This window comes from Balaenoptera physalus (genome assembly GCF_965194825.1).
Source record: "Balaenoptera physalus genome assembly, chromosome: 7".
In the NCBI taxonomy this organism is placed as follows: Eukaryota; Metazoa; Chordata; class Mammalia; order Artiodactyla; family Balaenopteridae; genus Balaenoptera; species Balaenoptera physalus.
The window spans coordinates 59540436-59559835 of NC_138886.1; the positions used below are offsets into that span (position 1 = coordinate 59540436).

The 19400-nt window shown below is 32.7% G+C and overlaps 1 protein-coding gene across 3 annotated transcripts in view; it reads right to left on the reverse strand.

The window, feature by feature from the left end:
• Positions 1-19400, reverse strand: part of PTPRD (protein tyrosine phosphatase receptor type D) — a 2148784-nt gene that overhangs the window by 1156801 nt on the left and 972583 nt on the right. For all 3 annotated transcript variants that reach the window (XM_082470803.1, XM_082470804.1, XM_082470805.1), the window contains one exon: positions 16173-16222. The gene's annotated coding sequence lies outside the window, so the exon portion shown is untranslated. The remainder of the gene's footprint in view (positions 1-16172; positions 16223-19400) is intronic.

Genomic DNA, 19400 nt, shown 5'->3' on the forward strand with positions numbered 1-19400 from the left:
AGAGATAAGCAAACAAAAGAGAGAAAAGGCAAGAACACTGGGGAAAGTCAGTTGAGAAAATTGATTTTACCAACTTTCTCATTTTGTTAGGAACCAAGTTTAAAGTAAATCCTCTTTTATAATTCTTACTCTGCCTTGCCTTCATCTTCATTTAAAAAAAAGAGCATAATCTATCTAAAGTAACATAATGCCCTAGTAATTTTTGGAATATGTTAGTATAATGAAATTGAAACCATTAATTAAATGACACAATAATTGCTACAGAGCAGAGAAAAAATGCATTTAAAGGAAGAAACTGGTTCACAAGATAAAGATTGCTTTTAAAAACACATTTGAGTTTCAAGTTCAAAAAAAGGCAGTCACCAAAGATTGGTATCAAGAGATAACAGTGGCAGTTTATTAATAATCTGTCATGTAAAGCTGACATATTAAAAGCTGAATTCTGCTCAGCTTTACAATGAAATCCCATCCATTTCATTACTACCAGAATTAAATATGTTCTGTTGAAAGGCTTTAGTAAGCTTAAATATCCTTTAAAGCTCTTTTTTTCAATGCATTTAACTGCTTTTCCTACCACCTCATTATCAACAAGACAAATCAACAAAAATCTAATCTTGATTTTCCCAGATATCCATGGTATATCAAACATGTAGCAAGATAACACACATTTTATAGAGGTTGATAAGTTTGCCTTTAGACAAATTGAAAAGTCTTAGCAACTAAATAACTTGTTTCTGATATGTTGGGAGCAGGAAGAAGGCTAGACATAGTGTAGAAATAACAGAGTAAGTATTAAAAGTTAAACCTAGGGGATTCACATATGGATAATTTATTTAATCAGAATTATGTGTGAGCTAGACAGATAGGAACAATCTACTCAAAGGTGTGAACAGGTGATAGTCTATACGCATTCAGACTAAGAGATTTAGTTGATACATTTTGTAAGTACACATCATTGAATGAGTTTTTCATAAATATTAGTTGAAAATGCCCATCAGAAGTTGAACTCCATTTTCTCTACGTACTGTCCACTTTGGTTATGCAGGATTATGTCATCACCAGTCATCTAACATATTTTACATGACCTGTGTTAGCCTCAGGCTTCCAAAGGTATGCTGACTAGGAGGATTTGGAAGAAAATGGGCTAAAAGGCATATGAGTTACTGCTTAACCTAAAAAAAGATTAAGATTAGGTATAGAATTAAATAAATAAGCAGAGTTCAGAAATTTTGATTTAGGATTTGGCATGGCAATTAGTGAAAACTATATAACACTTTGTATTATAAATATGTTGAGTTAGGCTGCTAGTTTTCATCTATCAGATAGTTAAAAGTATATATTCTTATTACTTAATCCTAGGGCCATAGTATCAACTCACTTTTCTTTGTTTCACGATTAAAACCTTTTTTTAATGAGACCTGAAGATTTTTTTTTTTAATTTCACAATTAAAAGATAAATGTTCTTGAGAGAGCTCTCACATGAGTCTCTTTCATCAGGTAACATCACGTTTGCACCTACTAGCAGATAAGAGTCCAGGAGGAAAGCGAAGGAAAAAAGGGATTCCAGGAGGTAAGTATACTACCCAAGATAAAATTCTGCTATGGATACTAAAAATAAAAGCGTGTGTGTGTGTGTGTGTGTGTGTGTGTGTGTGTGTGTGTGTGTGTGTGTTTGTAGTTTTCTCATTCCTTGGAGAAAGCATTATATAATAGAGCTAATAAATAACTTTGTAGGAAGAACTTTAGAAGTTAAAAAAAAAAAAAGTAGAAATAGAAGTCAGTCACTCTAAGCCTTGGTTTGCCCTCTTCTAAATTGAGGTAATGGGAAATAATTTTTAAAGTTTCATAGTTCAAGGACAGATGATTTTAAACTGAATTTCCATAAACCAAAATTTACTTACGATAATGGCTAAGGGGTTTAATGTTTACTCACCGTGTCAATGTAAAGAAAAATTTTAGCCAGAATAGAAGTGTATTTTCTATCAAATGTTCTGAAGATCAAGGTGAGTACAATGCTAAGAAGCTGGATTTATTGGCATTACGTGTACACAAAGTATTAAGGAGAAAGTACATAATGTTAGATTTAGGAAAACCTCTGGGATCATTAACAACACAATGATGATTGTAAACAAATCTGTAGCCATTAGTTACCACATGATGAGCAAGACTTGTGGTGTGTTTGTGTATATGTATATGTGTGTGTTTGCATTCACACACTAGGTTACTAGGGTAGTTGGGTTTTTTTTTCCTTTCTTTCTTAGTCTTTAACATATAAGTGGTGCTTGGTTTTTACAGAGGGGAGGTAATCAATACAAAAACAAAAACCTATTAGCCTCTCTTTGAAGGGCTGCTTAAATGATTTCTTTCTTCCCTGTCACTTATCCCCTCAACTTTGTTTGGTATAGTGTAAACAGCACGAGTTTTGGAGTCTATCCTGTTGGTAATATATGGAAAAACTCCTTACTTACTATCTTAGAATCTCTGATTTTTATTCTATGATAATACCTCGCAAAGATTTTGCGAAAATTAAATAAAATAGTAAGTGATTTATTTTAACTATGTACTTTACTAGAGTCCACTTTTCTCCCCTTAGTAATTTTTTTTATATTCCGTGTTTTCTCCCCACTTTGCTTTTCATATAAAAATATAATATTCATTCCTCTCAAAAATAACTTCCCCAAAAGTGATCTAAAAATAACCTGCATCAGAATCAACTTTGGAATGCTTGATTAAATGCCACTTCCCAGGCTTTACTCCACATCTGCTGAATCTAACACCCTGGATGGCAGAGGTGCCTGAAAATTCGGTGGTTTAACAAGCTTGCTCTGGGAATGCTGTGCACACTAAATTTGCATACAACTGATCTAAACCATTATGCTTACACAATGGGCTTAACAGTCTTGTATTATATTCTAGCACTTCTTTTCTGAGAAAATCTAAATCATAGATGGCAGGTTGCTTTCTACATTTGACATAAGAAAAGCTAAAAGTGGGAAATGGAATTAATTTCACTTAGCAACTCAGCCTCAACAGACATGATGCGGGGAGGATTTTGTCCACTAAAGTACTCACCAGAAGCCTGAAGGCCGACTCTGCTTTTTGTGATTTTTGACCTGTATTCTGAATTCTCTGTATTCCTTGTCACTAGACACTAATAAATGTATCCCTTTTCATCTTTTTGTTTTAAATATTAATTTTGGGAGAAAAAAATATCTTAGTGTGGTTCAGAAATTATAAAGGAAGAAGTCTGTGGTTAAGAAGACAATTTTGTCCTCTGAAAATTTGAGCATATAAAATGACAAAGCAATAATATGATGAAATAAATATTATACTATTGTTTGAATTTGTATAAGGTCTGCCTGCCTGAATATTTCTCATTCTTTTTGTTTTTATAGATGAAAGATAAAATCGCTCATTAGAGTAAAATTAATATAACATACATTTGATGCAAAAGCAGCTCATTTCAAAACACAGGTTCAATTAAGTGGATGAAAACACATATATACATTGAGTTCACGTCCATAAAGATAACTTTCAAAGATTATATTAGAATATCGTCTGGGTAGTTAGTTATGTACTTATTTTTTCTTAGAAGTTCACGGAATTTTGAATGAATGAGTGAACAGCACTTTCCTAAGCAGTATTTTAAAATGAGTTTTTTTAACATCTTTATTGGAGTATAATTGTTTTACAATGGTGTGTTAGTTTCTGCTTTATAACAAAGTGAATCAGCTATACATATACATATATCCCCATATCTCCTCCCTCTTGCGTCTCCCTCCCACCCTCCCTATCCCACTCCTCTAGGTGGTCACAAAGCACTGAGCTGATCTCCCTGTGCTATGTGGCTGCTTCCCACTAGCTATCGGTTTTACATTTGGTAGTATATATAAGTCCCTGCCACTCTCTCACTTAGTCCCAGCTTACCCTTCACCCTTCCCATGTCCTAAAGTCCATTCTCTACATCTGCATCTTTATTCCTGTCCTGCACTTAGGTTCTTCAGAACCTTTTTTTTTTTTTTTTTTAGATTCCATATATATGTGTTAGCATACAGGATTTGTTTTTCTCTTTCTGACTTACTTCACTCTGTATGACAGACTCTAGGTCCATCAAACTCACTATAAATAACTCAATTTCGTTTCTTTTTTGACTGAGTAATATTACATTGTATATATGTGCCACATCTTCTTTATCCATTCATCTGTCGATGGACACTTAGGTTGCTTCCATGTCCTGGCATATAATGCTGCAATGAACATTGTGGTACATGACTCTTTTTGAATTATGGTTTTCTCAGGGTATACGCCCAGTAGTGGGATTGCTGGGTTGTATGGTAATTCTATTTTTAGTTTTTTAAGGAACCTCCATACTGTTCTCCATAGTGGCTGTATCAATTTACATTCCCACCAACAGTGTATGAGGGTTCCCTTTTCTCCACACCCTCTCCAGCATTTATTGTTTGTAGATTTTTTGATGATGGCCATTCTGACTGGTGTGAGGTAATACCTCACTGTAGTTGTGATTTGCATTTCCCTAATGATTAATGATGTTGAGCATTTTTTCATGTGTTTGTTGGCAATCTGTATATCTTCTTTGGAGAAATGTCTATTAAGGTCTTCTGCCCATTTTTGGATTCGGTTGTTTGTTTTTTTGATATTGAACTTCATGAACTGCTTGTAAATTTTGGAGATTAATCCTTTGTCAGCTGCTTCGTTTGCAAATATTTTCTCCCATTCTGAGGGTTGTCTTTTCGTCTTATGTTTTCCTTTGCTGTGCAAAAGCTTTTAAGTTTCATTAGGTCCCATTTGTTTATTTTTATTTTTATTTCCATTTCTCTAGGAGGTGGGTCAAAAAGGATCTTGCTGTGATTTATGTCATAGTGTTCTGCCTATGTTTTCCTCTAAGAGTTTTAGAGTGTCTGGCCTTACATTTAGGTCTTTAATCCATTTTGAGTTTATTTTTGTGTATGGTGTTAGGGGGTGTTCTAATTTCATTCTTTTACATGTAGCTGTCCAGTTTTCCCAGCACCACTTACTGAAGAGGCTGTCTTTTCTCCATCGTATAGTCTTGCATTCTTTATCAAAAATAAGGTGACCATATGTGCGTGGGTTTATCTCTGGGCTTTCTATCCTGTTCCATTGATCTATATTTCTGTTTTTGTGCCAGTACCAAACTGCCTTGATTACTGTATCTTTGTAGTATAGTCTGAAGTCAGGGAGTCTGATTACTTCAGCTCCGTTTTTCTTTCTCAAGATTGCTTTGGCTATTCAGGGTCTTGATTTTTATTTCAGATACATTTACTAAGGCTGGCTGGAACAAAAATTATTACCTTTAATTTTCCAGTTTCCCATTCTAAGTAAACATAAGTTAATCTTGATTTTCTTTTGATAAGCAGAGAGTAGTAACACAGACTTTAAGAATAGAATTATTTTTTCTTTACAATGTAGTTTTAGCTAGTAATAATGATTATATTAACTAGACCATTACTGAGTTAAAAAGAAAGTTCATAGGCAGGCCATATAAGTCTCTGAATGCTTTTCATTATTCTGGTGGTGTGTCTACCAAAATGCACTGGTCATCATTAGAGATGCGCTTTTTGATTGGAAATGCGGTCTGTCAGCATTAAATAGCTGAACTTACGTCATTCTAAAACTGGACATGCCATCACCACTTTCCTCTTACAGTATGTTCCTAATTTATTATCAGATGATTTTGTTTCATATATAATTTCTCAACTGAACTCTTTCATATCTAATTTCTTTCAAAATAGGGGATATTTTATATATAGCTAAACATGTTTTTGGGTTTCTTTTCTGGCATAATTATACTGTCTCAAGTAACATAAAAATAGGAACACCCAAGCGTCTTAAAATGAATGCATGTTGTTTTCATTTTTTCTAATACTTCTTCTACTTGATACAAAAACATGTAGATGATATTTTCTTTAAATTCTTTTGGCTTGATAAATAGTACTCAAGGGAATTTTTACATCCGTATTACTTTTATTAGCTAAGAAACAATACTCATGTAAACCATATTTATTACACAACTACAAACGAAGCACATAATCACATATATTCACAGAGTCAGTATGCCAGTTTGTCAGAACACTCATTTAAGAAGAGATCTCAATATGGTCAATGAATTGCTAAGATTTCCATGATTTTCTCCTGGCCAAATCCAATGGTCTTTCCCTGATGTTGTTGTTGTTATTATTATCATCATCATTATTTGTGATGCACTAAATAATCATTTAGGAATTTTTCTAACCCTCAGGATAAAATAATCAGTGGTATATTGGCAAAAGTCTCAGATGCTTCAGCATTTACTCAGAAGCAGCTTCCTTTATTTTTATGTAGAGTAAATAGATATAGCATCATAAAATTCCAGTACTCAAAAAAAACACCTTAGAAATCATGTTGTACCACTATCACATATTATAAATGATAAAATGAAGGCCAGAAGGCAATGCTCCCAGAAAATCTTATTAGATGGAAACATTCCCCTTATCTGCCTTTACTACCTTGCAAATCTCATATTCTTTCTATAATCTTACACCTGCTCAAATTTTACACCCATAAGGGAGGACACCTTCATAGACTCCAATGGGCATTTATTATTATCCTAGCCTCTCCTGTAACGTTTTCTTCATGTCCTTCTAATAGGATCTATCATCTCTGTTATAGTTCTCTCCGGTTGTGCAGCCTTGAGCAAGTTTCACACTTTCTCTTACTCTCAATTTTACCGGAAGCGAAAGTCCCTCTCTCACAGAGGTATTATGAGGATTAAAAGAGATAATCATTGTAAGGAATTTAGCACATCGCCTGGCACATTTTGCGTGCTCAATACTTCTTACTATTGTTGTTGGGTTAACTTATGACGTATACACCCACATGTCCTTCCCCTTCACTCCTCAGGGAGTTCCAAAATGAGCTCTTATTCAGTCTGTAGGCCAGTGGCTGGCATTCGTTATGCATGTGTTTACTTTCAGTAAGTCTGTGTGGAACACATTAAGGAATTAATATTCTCACATACTTGATCCCTGGTGAAATTATTTCTCCACGTGTCCTTTAGAATAGGCATAATGCCTTCTAATCCTTTGTGTATATACTCTTAACTAAAATCACTTCCAAAAGTTTAAAATGAAACACTGAACGAGCCAGTGCTTTTGTTATATGTGTCCTTAATAGAGTCAGGTTTTTTAGGTTTTACTTGAGAAATTTCATACCAAGTTTAATAAGTGTGCCTTTCTTTGATTTCTCAAGAAGAAAATGAAGTCCCTCCCAAATATATTGGATTTCATCCTTAATTTATATTCAACCTTTTCCTGATACTGTGGTTTGACCTGAAAATTTTGTAGTTATATCTCTCTATTTCATGCATGGGCAAATGCTCTAGCAATAGTATTCAAAACAATTTTGCATGGTAAGCCTTTTATATAACATTTTATCTGTCATGCTTGAAATTTACGTTAGAAGAACAATTGACTTACTCACTAATGATACTTTTAGGGAACTGTGAAAGTTCATGAATAAAATTAAATTTTATGAATAATTTGAAGTAAAAATATCTTACTTTAATGATTGGCTTAATAGATAAAAGTGTATTTAAATATAATAAATAAATATGTGTATATGTTATAATTATTTCCAATTTTGAAAAGTGCCTCTTTGCAGTGACAAAATAATCAATATTCATAGTGATAAACATGTTTACTCTGTTATTGTGAACAGACTCACTGTACAATAATGATGCCATGGTAAACCCATCTCTATAACAGATTTATATCCTAGTGGATGGACAGATCCTATGAACATGGGAAACCAATTTTACTATGAGACCTGTTAGAACCTCTTGAGGTTAGAGACAAACCTCACAACTTTCCGGGAGAGAGTCTACCTTAAGTGAGTTCACTTTAGAGATTTTATAGCTGGGGCAAAAATCTTATTTTAAAAATCCACACTTGGAAAATAAAAACACCCTTGCTCCCAAATTATAGATGTTCAGAGTTTACAATTTGTCCATTGATTCACAGGTATTTTCAAATGGTGTTTTTAAGGTAGAGGCAAGGGTAGTGGGAAGGTGGATCCCAATTACACTGCTTCAAAATAGAGTATCTGTAATCTCTTTCTTCTCTCTCTCTCTCTCTCTCGCTCTCTCTCTCTCCCTCTCTCTCCCTCCCTCCCCATTACCTCCTATAAATATCCAGCACAATGGAAGTATCATCAGAATAATAACTATTGGATCTGTTAAAAGTTGCTATGTATTTTGGAGTAATAAATTTTCCTCAACCCCCTCAGCCTTTCTCCACCCTCCACATTGCTCCATTTCCTTTTACAACAATACAGATTATTGTCTATCCCAGTACATGTGGCAAGAGTGCTAGGAAACCAGAAGAATTTCTATGCCAAGTTTTTAGTGATACCATTATAATTTCTGATAATTTCCTTATGGGCTAAAATAATCATGACTTGACTTAAGCGTATAATAGAGACATCAATTTGGTTTGAAAAACCTTTTACTTTTAAATTTATTTCAAAATAACAAGGTATTCATAATGACATTATCTCTCCTTGTCATCTACCAGGTTGGAATAAGATGCAATAGTTGAAATAAATGCATGTTCTTGGGTTTTTATAGAAAATATATTTGCATTTCTGTAATAATTATATATTGAAATAAACTCATTGAATATGTGACTATAACAAAAACAACAGATATTAAATAACATATTTAGCCCATTTATCTGAATCTGAGATTGAAAATTCAATATATATAATTGATAGATAAAAATTTTGAGAGCATTAAAGTATTAATTTCCTTGCTTTTACCATATCATAATTCTTCGGTTGCTGGCATAAAGTATGGTTATCGTGGGTAAAAAGAAGCTCTTTGAATGAGAAGCCAACTGATTAAATGCCAAGTTTTTCTGTACCTGTTAGTTATGGCTAAATATCATATGTTGATCTCAAGATTATAGTTAGGGATATGCTGGACTAAAATTCAGAACTGCCAGAGGTGACTGTCCCATGAGTGCTTCTTCCCTTAAATGGTAATATTCAGATCTCTCTGCTGTATAATTATATAATATCTACTTTACTTAGGAGTGGGATGGTTTGAACTAAATGCAAAAAATTCCTAAGGTCAAATTTTCAGGTAAAATGTGTCAGAATACAGGTGAGATTGTGGTTTTGTGGATGGATATCCATTATGATATAGTTAGCTATTAAATATGTGAAATAAGGTATTTCATGCTGCAAACAAGGCATGACAATCAGTTGTCTCACCTCCAGAGACAAAGAATGACAGGAAAGTTTGAGTTTCCAATGTTTTCACCCTTGTCAAAAAGGCAGATATGAATATATAGAAACCTATTTGAAAGTTAACAAAATGAGAAAAAATACTGTTTTCATTTCTCCTCTCTTAGATTCCTTCAACTTGAGAGATGCAATTTTCTAGAGAAGATGATGATGACAGAAGTTTATAGAGATCTTTCAATTTCTACTTATTCCAGTAAATTTATCCTCCTATTTCTACTTCTGCTTCTGTTCTCCCGTGAGAGTTCATGTTAAAGTTGGAAATTCTTTGCTCATTGGAATAAACTCTTCCTATTCTTTCCAGTTATTTCTTTAAAGAATACTCAGCCATTGCTGATCCTTTCCTTCCATATACTGTCCAGATCTTACTATGAACTCATTTTTATAATCCCAAAGACTGTTGAAGTCTGTTGTATTAAATGTGTATTTAATCTCAGCCTAATTCCATACAGAATGGAATGCTTGGGTGCCAATAGTTGCCATATGCCTTTACAGCATCAATTCACACATACTTCTATAACCATCAGCCCAGGACAATTAGCTATAATAAGATGGTTTGCCAGATGATTGGCTTTAATGAATCCTTAGAATGTACAGTATTGAATCCTCATTCCCTACTCCTAATATGGTTTTCAATTGAAGTAACAATTGCAAATCATACCTGAAGTAGAAAGAGGTAAGACAACATATTCTTGATCCCAAATGGAGTTATTGATTCTATTACTAGGACCTGCCTCCCAACTCCATCTAGACCAACTCAGTTGTGAATGGTTTTGCTACACAAACAATTGTTCAAATCTAGGATTCATGCTTGTCTCTTTTTCTCTCACCATCTACTTCAAATTAAATAAATCCTTGTGGTTCTGCCTCCAAAATACACTGTGATCCCATCCTGGTCCAAGCCATCACATTTCTCTCTCTCTCTGAACTCTGCAAACATCTCCTCCGAAAAATTCGTTCTCCACAAAGCACTTTTCTTAAAATATGATTTAGATTACTATACACTTTTGCTTAAAAATGTTCAATGGTTTCCAATGGCATTTATAATAAAATCCAGTATATTTATCATGGCTTACAAGGCTAAAGCTTATCTCATGCCTCCTTCCTTTTCACTTACTATGGTCCAGGCACACTAACATTCTTTACCCTCTTTGAACATTCCAGCTCCCCTTTCCCCTTTCCCTCAGAGGCTAGAAACCTCTTCATACTCCTTCCCCTATTCATCCCTTCATATGGGGAACTCTATTTTTCCTTTGAAGCATTAAATATCAACTCCTGTCCCAGCTGTTTTATATTTGGGAATGTTTTTCTTCATAACATTTATCAAAATTGAGATTTACTTTTTGTTTATTTAATCCTTTTTCTACTTTATTTAATCTGATTTCTACTGTGAAATCGATAAATATATATATGCCTTGTCTGTTGCACCATTGTAACATTGGTTAGCCATCTTCCTAGTACAGAGTAAGTTTTTCATAAATGTTGGCAGAAAGAAAGAAAGGAAGGAAAAAAGGAAGGGAGGGAGGGAAGAAAAGTTTGGAAAGAGGATGTGTTTCAGAAAACAAATGTTTTATTTAGCAAAAGAAACACAAAAACTTTTCTCTAGTTTACATAGAATTGATTTTCTAGATAGCAAAATTTTAGAGAACATATGCTATTGCCAGATATTAGGCCAGGAGCTAGAAAATATTTCTACTTTTCAGGGGGAGAAAAACATAACATTGTACTTTAACAGTTCAAGGAAATAAATACATCATTGAATAGGAACTAAAAATATATAGCTAATATTTTGTGTGTCCAATAATTTTATTCTAAAGTTCAGTCTTCATTTATCTTCATTTATATTACCAAAACTTTTTAGTTACTTGGATTTTCTGAATGTATTTTACCTTTTTTTTTTTTTTTTTGGCCTTTTTAAAGGGTTAGTTTGGGGCTCAAATTATGCGTAATAAAATATTCTACATGTTGATAATTCTTCAGTTTCTACTGTTTTTCTTCCCTCAGTATGTTAACTGCGTATCTTTGAATTTTATTTGTCTCTAAACTCTGTAATCTCTGTGAAAATGAAATAAGGTATATTTACCTGCCATCAATTACTTCTGTATGTTGTCTGTGTCTTCATGGATTTTTTTCCTTTAAGTATCATTTATCTTCAGTGACAGACACCTTCATGAATTAAGGTTTGTGTAACCTGTGCTGTATTTCACAGATAAACTCATTATTCAGCTATTTAAAACGGCTAGTACAGGATCAGACCTATTACTGCCATGTAAAGCCTTTGGACCAATCTTCAAGACATTCTTCAGTGTTTCATTCACCTTTGTCCTTCCTGCTTTAATTATCCCACAGTGATTAGTAATGTAGTAAAAGTGAAAATCACCTAATTTGCTTTTAATTAGCACACACTCTATATTTTATCATCTTTGGTTACCTCAGACAGGCAACAATGTCAAAAAGAATAACAGCTCTGATACAAATCCCAGGCTCTCCAAACATATGAAAATAAATCAGTATCATCTTTCTTTAATTTCAATGATTAATCTATAAATCCCCAATTTTTCTCAGATTTCTCACTATTATAAAGATTTGAAAAATAATAACTAATTGTTAAAAACATCATTTTAGTTTGCATCTGCTAATCCCCAAATCCCAATCCATCCTTCCCTCACTCCCCCTCGGTAACTACAAGTCTGTTCTCTATGTCCGTGATTCTGTTTCTCTTTCATAGATAAGTTTATTTGTGTCATTTTTTAGATTCCACATATAAATAATATCATATGGTATTTGTCTTTCTCCTTCTGACTTAGTTCACTTAGTATGATAATCTCTAGGTCCATCCATGTTGCTGCAAATGGATGGATAAACAAGGTCGTACTGTATAGTACAGGGAGCTATATTCAATACCTTGTGATAAACCGTAATAGAAAAGAATATGTAAAAGAATGTATATATGTATAACTGAATCATTTTGCTGTACAGCAGAAACTAACACAACATTGTAAATCAACTATACTTCAATAAAATAATTTAAAAAATAAAATAGAAACATCATTTTATATGGCTTGCTTTTGCACTTCCATTGAGTTATGAGTTACTCTGAAGTCAATGAACTGGCTTGGAATAAGAACCCAGAGATTTAAAAAGAAACAGTCTAAATTTGACATGTGCGTATTGAAACTACTGAACTTTCCATTTGAAAATAATCATTTAATTCCATAATGTTTCATTACATCTCTCAACTATTATGGAGAAAATTGAATGTATTTAAATCAAGATGATAACTTGGAGAGGAAACACATATTCAATCCACAAAAGATGCATAATAGGACAATATAATCTGTGGTAAACACACACACATTTGTATAACTGACTCAGAATTTTAAGGAAGAAATAATACTGTTTTTAATACTATCATTCCTATCAGACACAAAACACTAGTACGTGGTGCACTGCTGTGGTGCACTGCTGTGTACACTGCTGGGTTCTGTCAAAAATTTCATACTTATATCTACATGTATCTATATCTATCTCTCTATATATTAATCACAAGGCAAATAAAATCTTAATGAAATTCTTACAATGATACTCTGTAGTCAAGCCTTCAGGCTGTATTTATCATGGTGTTTACATGTTTATTCAATTTATTAGACAATATTTTGGAAGAAACTAAATATATTTTAATAATAATTTTATTTGAATGCCAAAAGGTTAGCCAATATTCTGAGGTTTTTTGGTTTTTTTTTTTAAGGTGATTTTTTTTTTTTAACATCTTTATTGGAGTATAATTGCTTTACAATGGTGTGTTAATTTCTGCTTTATAACAAAGTGAATCAGCTATACATATACATATATCCCCATATCTCCTCCCTCTTGTGTCTCCCTCCCATCCTCCCTATCCCACCCCTCTAGGTGGTCACAAAGCCCTAAGCTGATCTCCCTGTGCTATGCGGCTGCTTCCCACTAGATATCCATTTTATTCTGAGTTTTTTAATGATTGTGTAGAATATTTATTTTGCCGACTTTTGGTTCACTCCATAATATATAATGGAAATAAATTATCATAATACATGTAAGGTTAAAATCAAATATTAATTTTGTTATGCTTTTGGATATTTATTTCAAAATTATGGCCACCTGATTGTGGCATGTGAAACTTATAGTGGACAATGCATAAATACATATATTAACTTTATGAAATACTATAAATTGCTTATAAATAGCTACATTAAATTATTAATCATAAATATCAGTGTCTTCATATTTATATATAAATTTTGCAACAAAAAATTTAACATATACACAGAGCATTTACTGTCTTAATGAAAAGCTATCCGGCTAACTATCTTAAGCACAGAAGATAATATTATAGAACAATATCTTTAATACTTGGAGATCATTAAATGTGAAGGTTCAAACAATAAAGCTTTTACTGAAACCCAAGGAAAATATCTTAACAACCATGGCTAAGGCAACTATTTCTTAAATAGGACACAGAATCATACAAAAAGTAATGACACAAGAAATAAACCTAAGAAACTAGAATAAACTAGAATAAATTAAAATGAAGAACTTCTATTCATCAAGAAACATCAACAGGAAATGTAAAATTCCACCAAATGGTTTCATATACAATATAAATATCCAGTGGTGTGCTAGTAAATGTTTAACACCTAGTACTCCAGAGGAAAAGTCTTATTTTTTTAGTGTTTGCCAATATATGTCGTGTAAGTACTTCTACCATGGTGCTTTTAAAACTACTAAGCAGCTCTCAAAATTCTTGACACTTCAACAGTACGCTCTTATGAATCAGGTTAAGGCACCCTAGCATATCAGTGTATATATCCAGCAAAGGATTCAATATCCATATGTATATGATAAAAAAAAGGATAAATAATATAATTTTAAAAGGATAGATAATAGATAATATGACAAATAGTCTAAAAAAATAAGTTTTTAGTACCACTAATCTTCAGGACATTCAGATTAAAATATCCCTATATACACAACAAAATGGCTAAAAGAGAAGGATGCAAAATCCCAGTGTTACTGAGTATCTAGAGCAACTGAACTCTCACATCCTGCTGTTGAAACGTGAAATAACCACTTCGGTAAAATGTCACTCTCTCCTAAAGCAGAATATATGCATAGCCTATATGCCCAACAAAATATATACACATATTCCCTAAAAGACATGTTCCAGATACCCATATGACCGTTACTCATAAGAGCCAAACTCGAGAAGCTATCCACATGATTATAAATGGGAGAAAGGACCATAATTTGGTATATTCACACAGTTGCCTACTACACAGCAATGAGAACGAGTGATTTACCACTGCATATAATCTTACAAATGTAACTTTGAGCAAAAGAAGCAAAGCAGTACCGACCATATGTTTTCATTTGTAAAACGTGATTAAGTAGGCAAAGTAATCTATCTTCCTAGAATTCAAGATAGTGCTTATGTTCTGTGGGTATAGTTACTAGAAAATAGCAATTAAGGTGGGGGCTACAATGTACTCTAATTTTTATCTTTTTTTTTAATTTATGTGAGTGCTGGTTATATGGGTGTGCTCATTTTGTGACAATTCACTGAGACTGCACTTAAGCTATGAGCAATTTTCTCTGTGTATGTTATGTTTATATAAGAATATTAAAAAGACTGGAGATGACATAAATTTTAAAAATATTTTGTACCATTTTATAAAGTGAAATGATTTGTAAGTTCATTTAGATATATTTGTAAAATATAAGTTACAAATTAAAAAATAACTTCTCAAGGATAAAATTATTGTCCTATGCATATCCAAATAACATTTTATAAAATGTCTTCCATTATCAGCAGAATCCTTCTGGAAGGGCAGAGGGATTTTCCCTTGATTCTATGTGACACTTGTTTTTCATAATCATACATTGTTTCTAAAAAATATCACCAAAGGGAACACATTAGAGTGCCCAAAGGTGGTTGCCTACAGTCACTTAAAACAACTTCTTCAAGATACATTTCAATAATGCTGAATTACCAGATAAAGAGGAGACTGAGTCAATTGCCTCTGTGTTTCCAAAGATATCATTCTCCCCCAGATATGAAATGTATGATACAAATGCCCATATTATCTGTATTTTATATGTCAATTACAAGCTAAATCTTTATCATGTTTACTATTAAGGAACAGATAAACACTGAAAATCCTTTTATTAAAATAACCCAGTTTCACAAAACAGACTTATGTTTACTTATATTCTGTAGTAATCAATTATAAATGTAGCCCATATTCACATTTTTAACACATGTTATTGAATGCATTAACCACAGAAATTAACAAATAAATAACACCTCCCCAAATCACCTTAGAAGTTACTGGTGATTTCTTATCATCTCTATTTCCATACTTACATATTTTACTTTCAACTCTCTAAAGCTCCAACATCAAGTTTTAATAGAAGAACCCAATTTTGATAAATCCTGACAGGTGATAATTTTATAAGTTTTACTTTCAATAACTCATTGCCTTATTCATTGGCATCAAATAGACCTCGCTATAAATATTTTTAATACATAAAATTGTCATTCATATCCAAAGAAATTTTTTCCATGGTATAAATCTTTACCTTCCTGAACGATGCTTCAAATTCACTTAGAAACCTGTCAAAGGCTATATCAAATGACTATATTACTATAATCTACTCAAGAACATAAACATTAGATAGAAAATATCACATAGTTTCTTCAGAATTTCCATAAAAGTAAGGTAAAATATCAAGCTACCTATGCAAATTCCCTTTACTGTTATTAATCAAGCAAGGGTAATAGAGAAAAACTATAAAATTTAGTATATTAATTATAATCTTACCATAGGCTCACAGGTTAGGAATTCAAAGAAAAAGTTCACCACCCTGAGACCTAAAAAAGTACAACCAAAAACATTTTGTATTAGTATAGGTATTGCATTTTAATTCAAGATCATAAAATGTTAAATAGCGATTCAATATCATGAAAAATTTTATTTTATGTATAATTAGTGTACATATAATTTGACAATTTTGACTACATTTGTCTGAAATAGCATTACTGTTACTCAGCTCACATCAAACTATTGTGATCTGAGATTAATTACTCTAATTTCAGCTCTTAAATGCAGGGATGACAAACAAGCAGAGAAAATTTGTCTCTTTTGCTTCTTGTGGGACTATGGGTGAGGGAAACATTTGCAAGCAAAATGTATTTTGTATATATTATTTTAGAAAGCCTTCTCAGTTATACTCAGTTAACAGTGTCAAATACACACAGACACACACACACATATGCTATTGTGTACAAATGTGATTAACATACCATAATCCAACTGATCTCTTTGTTTTAATCAGTGGGTAATATATACCTCTCTATGACTATAAATATTCTCTATCATCATTTTAAAGGTCATGTAGTATGCCATAGTTCATTGTAGTATTCCAATAGCACTTTATGAAACTGGTTACTATTACTGTCATTAAATCAAGACATTTGATTACCATCACATGTGATCATATTTAGTAGTTAACGTGCTTTGCAAGAGTTTTATCATTTTGATGCTGTGGTAACTTGCTGATCAACACACATTTATTACGCCCTTGAATTTGCTTCCTTCGAGGTAGATACTGTTCTATATGAACAAAATAAGGAAACTGAAGATTTCATTTCTACCCTCAATGAAGAAATTAGTAGCATTTATGAACCCTTTAGAAAACTCATGAATGACTGGTATATACGCAGGTGCTCTACTGTGTAATGTATTACAAGTTCATAGAAGATAGAAAATTGACATCCATTATGTAAATTCCTTATGAGTGGTGTTGCTTTGGAGGATATGTTTTTCTCAGATTTCTATTCATTAAATCTTTTCTACTACAAATGAAGGAAACATTGTATAACATAGTTTATCTGACAAAGGAATGCTATTTAATTCTTAGGAGGCATTACCATATGTGGAAATGATTTTGACAGTAATAGGAACCACTTGAAGAGTGAAATAAAATGTTTCTAACATTCTTCTAATCAAATGTTAGTGGAAAACAAACTATTACTATCATTGCAGTATAAATATTCACATTAAAAGGTATTGTTCTTATTCTGCAAATTGAAATACATTTGTGGACTTAAATCTCCCATAATGAGTGCTCAGACTTTCTTGGTCAAAGTCACTGAACCAAGAGGTGGCAGAGACTCGACTGTACTCTGAGTATCTGATTCTCAATCCATTGTGTTTCACTCCAGTTACTGGCCATGGCCCCAGGTCTCCTTGTCCCCAAGTGGTTACACTGTTTACTAGCCCTCCATAGATGTCTCTGCTGCCCATTCCTTTTACTAATCTGAATGCACATGGACTAACCTTGTCAATGTCCCAGGCTCACTATTCTACTGCTTTCTGCTTTCATTTTCCCTACGGGAGCAAGGAAGGAGAAGATCTCTTCAGATCTACTTCCTACTGATGTTGGTTGAAAGGGAAGTCTTTCCCAAGAATCTAGTGTGATCTGAATGCTTATACTTCAGAAAGTCAATCAAGGAATTATAGTGACTTGCCCCCAGTGCTCCCCTCTTTTATCAAGAGGTGCATCAATTTAAATTTGGGGCAAATGTTAAATTAAGTGTTAGAATCAATATTCGGTTGAAGCTAAGTATTGCCATAGTGGAATGAACTCCTTGGATACACTAATTGAAAATTTTAATTGTTATTACCATTTTATTATTAAAGATTTAAAGTCGACCTTTAAGATTTGACATTATAATACAGAAACAATGATTTCTTTTAGCACTATCAGATGCTAGATTACTCCTGCAGGCACCGTGTTGCATATTTGCAATATAAATTGACACTTTCAACTGAATAATAGAACTTCAACATAAAAAGCACGTAAGGTTATTTATGTTCTCCAGTTATACATAGAATGTTTATCTGTATCTGAATGTGAATACTCAGTAACAGTAAATCCAAAGGACATCCTTGTTTGTATTACTGACATTGTTATACTGATTAGATATGTTAGACACTCAGACTTGAAGTCACTGCTTATGTTTAAATTCAGGGATTCTAGAAATGACATTAAATGCACTTGGCTAGTTGTTTTTCAAACCCAAGGCCAAGCCAGGGAGGTGATTTTAGGCATATAAGAAAGCCAAAGCAGAAATATGGCCCACCCCAACTTTAATCTACCTTTTTTGATGATTTACATGGCCTGATTCAGGCAAGAATACTGAGTACTGGGATATACTTAAAGAGGAAAGAGTCCATTTTAACATGATATGAATGAGATAAATATTTTTAGGGGAGAGATTTGTGGTGAAGGATCAGTTATTAAACTGTCAACGACATTGGCACTGGGTTAGTGTTGTCCTTGATGCATTTCAGGTAATTTTATTTCAGGTAATAAGATTCTAGCTAAATGAATTTCATCAGGTATACTTCTTTCATTTGTGCTACTTATCTTTGGAGGAATAACCACTCAGAAAGAACTTATGCTGAGCCAAGTAAGCAAACTTCAGAAAAAAAAAAAGAGAGAGATTGGTAATTCTGGAAGTCTAATATCCTAAACCTATGATATTCAAGGAGGAATGCTTCATAGTAATGTCTACATAACTGTCAAATTACTGCAGATATCTTAAAAAGTTGTACTTGAATTAGTATTTCTATAGATTACAGCTATTAATTAATGGATTTATTGGATATGTGGCTGTTTGAAAAATTCATGGAATTGGCATTTCAGATGTGATTTCTCTGATGTTAAAACAGTTTGGAGTACTTTATTTCTTCTTGGCTCAATTTTGCTGAAAAGTTCAATTTTTAAAGGGAGTGACAAAAGGTTGAATTTTTAAATGATTTGGAAACCTAAAAATTGTGAAGTTATTTTAAATAATTATAAATAATTTTAAATAATTACAAATTATTTTAAAGACAGTTTGGTGGGTTTAGAAAAATAATATTTAGTTAGCAATGGATAAATAGTACAATGCTAGGATTTCTATACTTTATCTCACATATCTTCAATTGGCATTCACAAAAGTCTCTTGTATCTTCATTAATACTTACAAAAAATGAGATTAT